The sequence below is a fragment of the Castor canadensis genome, chromosome 1 (assembly GCF_047511655.1).
Source record: "Castor canadensis chromosome 1, mCasCan1.hap1v2, whole genome shotgun sequence".
Taxonomy (NCBI): domain Eukaryota; kingdom Metazoa; phylum Chordata; class Mammalia; order Rodentia; family Castoridae; genus Castor; species Castor canadensis.
In genome coordinates this window covers 25,453,324-25,463,754 of record NC_133386.1, presented here as the reverse complement: position 1 = coordinate 25,463,754, position 10,431 = coordinate 25,453,324, and the positions used below count along the sequence as shown (strand labels likewise).

The following is a 10,431-nucleotide window of genomic DNA, read 5'->3' as shown; positions in this document are numbered from 1 at the left end:
CTTGTTGTTTTAATGATGATATGTCGTGGAGTAGTTCTATTTTGATCTGGTCTGTTTGGTGTCCTGGAGGCCTCTTGCATTTGTATGGGAATATCTTTCTCTACATTTGGGAAATTTTCCGTTATTATTTTGTTGAATATATTACGCATTCCCTTCGCTTGCACCTCTTCTCCTTCTTCGATGCCCATGGTTCTCAAGTTTGGTCTTTTGATGGAGTCAGTGAGTTCTTGCATTTTCTTTTCACAGGTCTTGAGTTGTTTAATTAATAGTTCTTCGGTTTTTTCCTTTAATTACCATTTCATCTTCAAGTTCTGAGATTCTGTCTTCTGTTTGTTCTATTCTGCTGGATTGGCCTTCCGTTTTGTTTTGCAGTTCTGTTTTGTTCTTTTTTCTGAGGTTTTCCATATCCTGGCAGTTTTCTTCTTTATTGTTGTCTATTTTTGTCCTGAGTTCATTTATCCATTTATTCATGTGTTCTCTCTTTCACTTTGGTGTTTATACAGTGCTTCTATGGTTTCCTTTATTTCTTCTTTTGCTTTTTCAAATTCTCTATTTTTATTGTCTTGGAATTTCTTGAGTGTCTCCTGTACATTTTGATTGACCCTATCCAGTATCATCTCTATAAAATTCTCGTTGAGTACTTGTAGTATGTCTTCTTTTAAATTATTCTTGTGGGCTTCATTGGGTCCTTTGACATAGTTTATCTTCATTTTGTTGGAGTCTGGATCTGAGTTTCTGTTCTCTTCATTCCCCTCTGGTTCCTGTACTAATTTTTTGCTGTAGAGAAACTGGTTTCCCTGTTTTTTCTATCTTCCCTTCATTGTCCTTGGTGTTGTTACTGTCCCTGTACTATGTGTAATTAAGTATTTTCTAGCTTGTAATAATAACAATGGTAATATTTAGAATGGAAGAGTGAGCTGAGATGGAAAGCAAGAAGCTAAAGAAAAGGGGAAAACAAATATACAGACAAAAGGGAGAAAGCAGAACAAGGTATCAGACAAGAGAGTTTCAAAGGTATAAACAGGGAGTGTTAGTGTACTAATTGACAGTAAGCTGAACAGACATTAGAGAGACAGAGAGAGGATTGAAAATCAAAGATAAGAAAATAAAAAATAAGTAAATGAAAGTAATATCTATATATAAAAATGAATTAAAATAAAATGGAAAATAGAAAATTAAAAAAAAAAAACCAAAAAACTTCCAAGTTTATATGCAATGCAGTTTCAGTCTTAATAATTTGGGTGTCCATCTCAATCTCCAGTCCTGGAGTTGGTGCCTCAGATGTTGTTCTGTAGTTGTCTCATCAAAGAGGATGCATAAAGTAGAACAAAACTACACACTCACACACACACACACACACACACACACACACACACACACACAAAGCCCCACCAAGTGTCCCCAGTTCAAATGCAATACAGTTTCAGTAAGTTTTTCAGCTTGCAGGTGTAATTTGGTTGTTCTCTCATCAAAGGTAAGGAGAGAGCAAAAAAAGAGTCTGGAGACAGTTCTGAGAGTGGTATCTGCAACTGTGGCTTGCCTGCCTGCTGCTCTCAGCCTGTAGCTGGTGGCGTTATTTATGCCGATCTCTGGGGTGAGCTAGCACTCACCTGGTCCCACAGGCTTTGTTTGCTCAGAGTTCTCCTGTGCGGGAGCCTCTGCTACAGGCTTTCCCCTTTCCAAGCACTGGGAAAGGTGACACTGCACCCGCATTGTCAGGCCTGCGTGTTTATTTACAGTTCATGTGGGAGGTGGGTCTTCCCCCCTCTCCTCTGAAGTTTTCCTCCCACTGCCACTTTCAGAAGCTTTCCTGCTCCTGCTTACTAGGCGGTGCTGCTGTTCCTGCTGGCCGCCATGTTTGTTTACAGTTCACGTGGGAAGTGGGTCTTCCCTACTCTCACAAGCTTCCCCACTCCTGGTTGCTGGGCGCGCGCCCCGCTCCCACCAGAGGCTCTCCGGCCTGCCCGGCTTGTTTATTTACAGTCCCGGGAAGGATTCCCTTCCCCCAATCTTCAGCACTCAGGGCACCCCACCCTCTTTCCAGCGTGTCTTAACTGTTCTTATTGCTTATTACTCAGTTTCTCTTTTTTTTTCCCGGGTGGGGGTCAGTCTGTTCAGGGGGCTATGCTGCTCTGGCCCAGGCTTGTCTGTGGGGCTACCGCGGTACCGCGAAGCTCACCTGGTCCACATCTTCCCAAGCCGTATGGACGCCGGCCACTGGCGGCCCCGGGGGCCCTCCTCGTTTCTCCGTTTAACGTGAAGTGGAGATTCTCTGCACCGGCTGGAGGTGTGGAGGGGTCAAAGTTATGCCTTTTCTTGGTGATTATGCCTGCAAAGTGTGTCTCCAGCGTCTCTCCAAGATTTCACTATAGGAGGGTTGCTTTCTGCTTCCTACCTCTAGCTGCCATCTTGGAATACAACACCACGTCTTAACAATTTTTTTCCTTAGCCCCAGAATGTCCCCTCACACCCTGTCCATTGTATACCACTCCCTCAAGTAACCACCATTCTGCTATGTATTATCACACATTCACTTTGCTTTTTCTTGAATTTCATAAAAATGGAATCATTAAGATTACCAGAATCAAAAAGACAAACTGCAGAATGGGAGAAAATCTTTGCCAGCTAGTCATTGGATAAAGGAATAATATCCAGAATATATAAAAGTGTTCCAAAAATTAAACACCAAATGGACGATCCATTTAATAAAGAGACAAATGAATTAAGCAGGTGGTTCTCAAAAGAAGTACAAATGGCCAATAAATACAAGAAGAAATACTCAACATCCTTGGCTATAAAGGAAATGCAAATCAAAACTGCACAGAGATTCCATCTCATCAGTTAGAACAGCTATCATCAAGAAAACAAATAACAACAAATGCTGGCGAGGATGAGGGAGCAAGGATGGAATCCTTATGGTTGGTGGGAATGTGAATTAGCGCAGCCACTATGGAAATCAGTTTTGATGTTCTTCAGTAAACTAAAATAGAACTACCATATGATCCTACAATACCACTCCTGGGCATATATCCTAAGGGATGTAAGTCTGCATAACACACACACACACACACACACACACACACACACACACACACACACAAACACACACGAATATTATTCAGCTGTAAAGAAGAATAAAATTATGTGTTTTAGGAAAGTGAATCGGAAGTCTTCATGTTAAGTGATATAAAACAGACTCACAAAGACAAATATCATGTTTTCTCTCATATGCAGAATCTTGGCCTAAGAAAAAATTTCCATGAGTGGAAATGGAGGGTGAGTTGGAGCCAGTGGGAGCGGGGAGGGTAAAAAGGTGGAAGAGAGGAGTGACTATAAACATGATCAAAGTACTTCATGCACACATGAAGATAGAACAATGAAACCTGTTAGGATTTCCCAACAATCGTTCAAATTGTTAGAGTTGGCCAGGGGTAATGGAGGGATGGATCTGATCAAAGCACATTGCGTGCATGGATGGAAGCATCATTCACCCCTTTGTGCAATTAAGATGTGCTAATAAAAATATAAAAGAATGGAAATGTGCAGTGTGACTTCTTTTGGTGTCTGCCATGTTTATTCATCACAGTGTCTGAGAAATTCATCCATGTCATTTCATATAGTAGTTTGTTCTTTTTTTTATTAGTGTATAGAATTCAATTACATGAACATTCCACAATTTATTAATATGGTCTATGGTTGGTGGAAAATCAGGTGTTCACAAGAACTATCATGAACAAACTTGCACTTATGCTTGGTTCGTGGCAGCTATAGAGTCAGGCCAGATTGCTGGGTCATAGGGTAGGCATATGTTGAGCTTTTGAGCTATATTTTTTAAAAAGGAACTTCTATTAAGAACCTAATGTGCTAAGTCAGTTTTTCTTAATACATTTTAAAATAAAGACATAACTACTAACCTTCACTCTTGTGCTACCCAAAATTATTTTATGTATACTAATTTGGGAAAAATTGGAATAGCTAGAAAAGTCACAGGTTTTAGAATGAGACACTTATAGGTTGGAAACTTGGCTCTGCTGTTTACTATAGCTGTGTGATCTTGGTCAAATAATTTATATGACTTAAATAATGGTTTATAATCTAGAGTTTCAAATTATTGGACACAATTTTCCATTCACAACATGGTGAATTTTATAAAGATAAAGGTTGAGGGAAAGAAGCTGAATCCTAGAGTACATGTTTTATGATTCCATTTTAATACAGTATAAAAGCAGAAAAACTAATCTTTGCTTTTGTGGATACCTTTGAGAGGAAGTAGTGACTCAAGACAAGACTGAAAGGCAGGCTTCTGGAATGCTGAAATGTTTATATCTCATACATGTGCGTGTATTTGCATATACATACAGTCACGTGCCACACAGCAATGACTCAATCAAGGGCCACATATATGATGGCAGTCCCATAAGATTGTGTTACCTAGTGACACCGTGGCCATCTTAGTTTGTGTAAGTGTGCTCTCCAATGTGCACAAATGATGAAATCGCTTAATAATGCACTTATCAGAAGACACCCTTGTTGTTAAGTAACACACGACTATGTGCACATTTATAGACACGTAAGTGTTTGTATCACGTATTTGCAACATTACTCTAGGGTGCTGTTCATGATATGTTTCTTGATCCAGGTACTGACTATACAAATGTGCATGGGTTATGAAATTTCACCATGGTTTTCATATATAATATGTGCCCTAGAAATGTTTTCTTCTATAAAATGGGGATAATAATTTAAAAAAACCCATACTTCAAAAGTTTGTTGAATGAAGCATAAAAATGTTTACTGGATAAATATTACTTCTTAAATACTCTTATTTTTCTGTGGACTAAGCAATAGAGCCAATGGTAAAATTATAATTGTAATGCAATACGAAAGAAAACACTTTACAGAGTATTAACTTTATCATATGAACATTTTATCATAGAGAAAAGCCTTACTCTAAAGAAACAATGCTTCATTTTTCAGTATTATAGGAGTTTTATTTGGAAGTCAATTTTCAACTATCAATACAAATGCTAAGATATTACACAAAACGTCCATGTAATTTCCTCTTCTTTTCTTTTTGGATTGTTCATAAACATTTTCCATAATCCAATATAACAGAGAAATGGTACATCTTTTTTAAAAAAATTTTGCATACAATGGAAAAACGTAATATATATGTGTGTGTGTGTGTGTGTATATATATATGCATACATACATACATACATTTGCAGTTTTATATATTTCACTCAGCTATTCACTCTCATCCATATTGACTATAGATTTATGAACATGCTAACAGGGACATAGGTCACCCAACTATAGAGCTTCTTTGCTAAATCTTCATCCTCATTACGTTTTCTGGATAACCACACATGGATGTGATACAGGACATTCATTATTCCTTTAACCCAGACACTTTTGTTGAGCCTGATATCGATGGCACATCTGGAGTCCTCATCTCCTTCATGGCAAATTTCTGGATTTCTATGAGTGTCTGAGAGGCATGCTTCTTAAAGCCCACTCCATGGATCCGCTTGTGAATGTTGATGGTGTATTCTTAGGTCACCACCTCATTGATGGCAGAATGACCTTCTTCTTACCACCCTTCTTTGTGGAAACCATTCTGCCAGGCCCAAGTTGGAAAGGATGTCTATATATATTATATATATACATATGTATATGTAATATACATATTATATGTACATATATTAAATATATGTATATTACAAAATTTAACTAATAGGCACTAGATTAACAGTTTAAGTCCACAGATGAGCCATTACCTAATAAAATTAATCAGAATTTATTCAGTATCAGTCACTTCATCACCAAATGTCAATCTAATTAATAAAACTTGCAGCCTGTGAGACTTCTGGTACACACATTGTTACTCAACTTGTAGTATCACTCCCCACCTTGACTCTTTACAACTCACTTAGAAAACTGTGGAAAATCAGGAGCAAACAATGTTGAAAACCAAACGATCAAGCTTTTCGCAGTGGCAGTATCATAGCCAATGAGATTTATCCGAAGCGCGATCATTGTTAATTGAAAACTTTTCCAAATACCCCACCATGACGACTTGAAATATAGTTGACATTGGCAATTTTTGACAGTTTATATGGAGACTGAAAAAAAAAAAGCCCAAACAATCCCCAGCTTGTCATAAGTCCAAGCAATGGACTTTCAAACCATCAAGAAATCACCAGGACTGGATTTGCCAATATACTTTGCCAATCCAAGAAGTGTACTTATATCTAACAGAGGAGCTGAAAATCAAACTTAGTGGGTTGGAAAATTCAGCCAACCTTTGAAGACTGTTTCCAAACAAAGACCACCAAACATAAGTTCACTAAATTTATCTAAAAGTTATAAACTGTTTCTTATAAAAGACCATTACATTCTGCACACTGCTCTGAACAAGTGCCAGTGACACATGGACTGTAGTTACTTTCCTCCTATTCCACCCCTTGAAATGTTTACAGTGACCACAAAGTAAGGTGTTCACAATAATTACATGGGGGATATTTTTAAATCTTTGAGAATGATTACTTGTGCAGTAACAATTCATCCATCAAGATCACGATATGAGCTGTGATCCCCCGCATGAAATAATCATATACAGTGCACCCTGACATTTTGAAGGGCTCCACTTATCTATGGTGGAGTCCTGAGTTTCATTAGTACTGAAACTAACCTTGTCATCATAGCAGCCTCCAGGTCTTTCTCTTCTGTCATAGGCATTAGATCTTTTCTAGGTGGCTGTGATGGTAGTGAAAGAGGAAGATTCTGAGCTCTGCTACCACCCTGCCCACCTCAACCAGGAGGAGAAGGAGAAGGAGGTCCTTAATGAGGGCTCATTACCATCAAAATCTCTTCCAGAAGGAGGCCTGGGGCATTCACCCTGACCAGGAGGTATTCTATCAAAACCACCTCTTCCCTGAATGGGAAACCCCACAGGACATCCAAAACCATCAAATATCATTGTAAGACTACCATAATTATAGGTTTCATCGTAAGTGTTGAGATCATAAGGGCTGCGCACATCCTTGGATGGGAGACTGAGATATAAGATCAACCCTATCAGGCTCTCCTTTGACAAGAACAACTGTGTCAGTGGAATGAGGACAGCATTCCTTGATTGTCATCTGAGAATTTGCTTAAAGTTCTTTGATTTTAGTACCTTTGATCTCAGCAATTTCTCCTGCCTGTCTCAACCCCCAGTCAAAGTGGCTTCCCTTAGAGCGGTGGCGATTTAAGCTCTGAGTTGGAGCTGGCTGGTTGCAGTGGGCAATGGTAATCTTCTTTACTTAAAGACCTCTTTCAACATAGGGATGATTTCTTCAGAATTTCTCCAACTGTTTCAACATCAGCACTGATGTTCAATACGAGCTTGGGACCACTGCTGTCTGGGACTGAAAAAAAAAACCTGGCACTGTAGTCTCCATGTATGAAGTCTGTACTGTGGTAGGAAGGCAGGGAGGGGGAAGGGAGATAATAAATGACAATGAGAGTTAATGAGTGCTAGAGTGAAGCAAACAAAAACCAGAGTTAGGGAATGTTACCTGGAGACCAGAGAAGGGTCACCTCACTCCAGAGGTTAAAGTGAACAATGAAATAACATGTGATTATGTATGGGACAAGCTGTACCCCTACCCCACATTTCTGTAACCTACCCTAAATGATCTATAAGGAAAGCTCCCTTTGTTCTTGGGGCTCAGCTTTTGGACTTGAGTCCACTGAGTTGCTGCTGGCTTGCTTAATAAACTTGCTTCCCTAAAGCTTTGGTGCCCTCTCAGTTTCTGTCTGAGCCCTCCTACAACATTTCTGGGGGCTCTTCTTGGACTTGGAGGGTTGGTGTTTTTACCTCCTTGTTGCTGGCTCACTTGTCCCTGGCCCACTAGCAGGGCCACCCCTGCCAGGCATCACTGGACCTTGCTCATCAGAGAGGAGGCAGCCCCTCTCCTGGTGAGCTGAGGAGATAATTTCTGGTTGCACAAAGGAAACTGGAAAGTCTCAGGAACCAACCTGGTAGTCCCACTCATCAGACTGGTAAGAACCCAGGTTCAAATTCAGTCCTGCCTCAGAAGTAGAAGGGGAGTCTGATCAACTCCCAGCAAAGACACCTAAGTAACCCCCTTCTGGGGTGAAACCATGACTTTCAGGTTCAGGGAGTGGGGTGGAAGTACTGTGCTGTGTGAGAATGTGTGAAAGTGTGAGCCTGAGACATAGTCTGGTTATGAAGCAAGTGCAAAGTCCCAATCCATGGGTCTATGGTGAACTCATATGGTCTAGGGTGAACTCATATGGCCTCCAGTCCAGAGCTTATACACACTCACTATGGCCAAGAGATGTCTAAATCCCTGCAAGGGAATTGGTGGGAGATGGACAAAGTGAGTGGTGTTATTTGTTTTCCCCTGTGTGTCAGAGAGGAGGACCCCCTACCTCCTCTCCACAGCCCTCATCCCAACCATCTTTGTCTCTGTCTAGATATCTGGCAAATGGGAGGAATGGGAGGCAGTCACAGTAAAAACACCCCCCTAGAGTGCATGCTTAAGAACTTTAAGAGGTGATTTAATGGAGATTATGGGGTCAAGCTGACTCCTGGCAAGCTTAGGGACTTCTGTGAAATAGACTGGCCTGCTTTGGCGTAGGATGACCCTCAGGGATGTTATTAGATAAGGTCATAGTCAATAAAGTTTTTAAAGTGGCTGTAGGGGAATTGACTGCTGTCAGCATGCAGTCCTCAGTCAGTCCACATGGCTAAAACCCCACCTAGAGGAAGCATATAAGGTCATGGTAGCCAGAATGGCAGCAACTGAAAAATTACAAAAAAAGTTTTGTAAAAATTTTTTTTGTAAAATTTGTAAAAAAAAAAAAAATTATAGAAAAATGTAAAAAGCCAGAGGAATCCATAATAGTGGGGACCCTGAGGAGTCCCCACCCCCCTTATGTGCCACTGTACAGATTAGAGAATTTCTAGGGGCTGCAGGTTTCTGTTGGATCTGGATCCCCAATTACTCTCTCTTGGTAAAACCCCTTTATGAAGCCTCAAAGGAGGGAGAATGGGAACCCATGGTATGGGGTAAGGAGCAAGAAAAGGGCTTTAAGAATAAGAGGGCACTCACAAACACTTCTGCTGTGGGCTTGCCAGATGAGATGAAGCCTTTCTTCCTACATGTACGTGACAGACTGGGGACAGCTGACAGCTGTAGGAGTCTTGACCCAGCTGCTAGTTTCCTGGCACTGCCTGGTGGCCTATTTATCAAAGCAACTTGATGCAGTTTCCCAAGGCTGGGAAGCACCCTAGTTCCCTACTTTGTTTCACCTCTTATGAAATATAAGTGAAATTACTGGTTAGCAAACTCCCAAATGGTCAAATATCAAAGCATGTTATGTAAAAATCCACGTCTGACTACAGGTTGTTAAGACTTTAAACTATTATTCAGGCCCACCAGAGCACGACTGTTTAGAAATTATGGATGAGGTGTTCTCCAGCTGGCCAGACTTGACTGACCAGCCCATTAGTCATCCGGACATTGAGTACTTCACAGATGGCAGCAGCTTAGTCCAGGATGGCACACGTTTTGCTGGATATACAGTAGTGACTCTGGATGCTGTCACTGAAGCATGACCACTGCCAGCCGGAACCTCTACACAAAAGGCTGAGCTTATCACTCTCAGGTGGGCACTCCAGCTTGCTGCAGGACTGTGAGTAAATATCTATACAGACTCTAAATATGCTTTCACTACTATTCTTGTCCATGGAGCCCTATAAAAAAGGACAAAAAAGTGTTAAACATGGACAAAAAATTCTAAAATTACTAAAAGCTGTATGGGCCCCTGAGCAGGTAGGGGTCAGGCACTGTCAAGGGCACCAGAAGGGGAGATGACAGCTGTTCAGGAAAACCAAAAGGCTGATAGGGAAGCCAAGTGAGCAGCCCTCAAAGGAGGACAAATCTCAGGCTCACTGGCAGCTGCCTTGTTCCCATGTCCCTTATCTGAATGGGAATACTTCACAAAAACAGGCTTGATTTGAGACTGAAGAAGGAGATTTTCTACTGGATGGATGGGGAAAGTTTACTGATGGCTGTATTGCCATACCTGAGTCACTGGCTCCCACATTTGTCAAGCAGTTCCATGAAGGAACTCACTTAGGGTGGACAGCTCTGGACCACCTTTGTCCAGCACTTTTATGTCCCCAAGCTCTCCAGCATAATTAAGACAGTATGTAAAAGGTGCTACCTGTGTGCCAGAAACAATCCTGACAAGGGCCAAGATGTAAGTATTTGCTGGTATTCATCTATACCTTTTCAGCATGTGTGGAAGCATCCCCACTCAGACTGAGAAAGCCCGAGAAGTGGCCAGGGGCCTGTTAAAGGAAATCATCCCTCAATTCAGAATACCTATGTCTATTGGGTCAAACAATGGGCC

General features: G+C 41.0%; 1 non-coding gene and 1 pseudogene across 1 annotated transcript; one reads left to right on the top strand and one right to left on the bottom strand.

The window, feature by feature from the left end:
* The first annotated feature begins 5,984 nt into the window (after positions 1-5,984).
* Positions 5,985-6,125, top strand: LOC141415833 (U4 spliceosomal RNA). The gene has a single exon (XR_012440790.1). It is a non-coding gene; the product is annotated as a U4 spliceosomal RNA (small nuclear RNA).
* Positions 6,126-6,510: 385 nt separating this feature from the next.
* Positions 6,511-9,529, bottom strand: LOC109693267 (heterogeneous nuclear ribonucleoprotein K pseudogene; annotated as a pseudogene).
* Between the last annotated feature and the right edge of the window lie 902 nt (positions 9,530-10,431).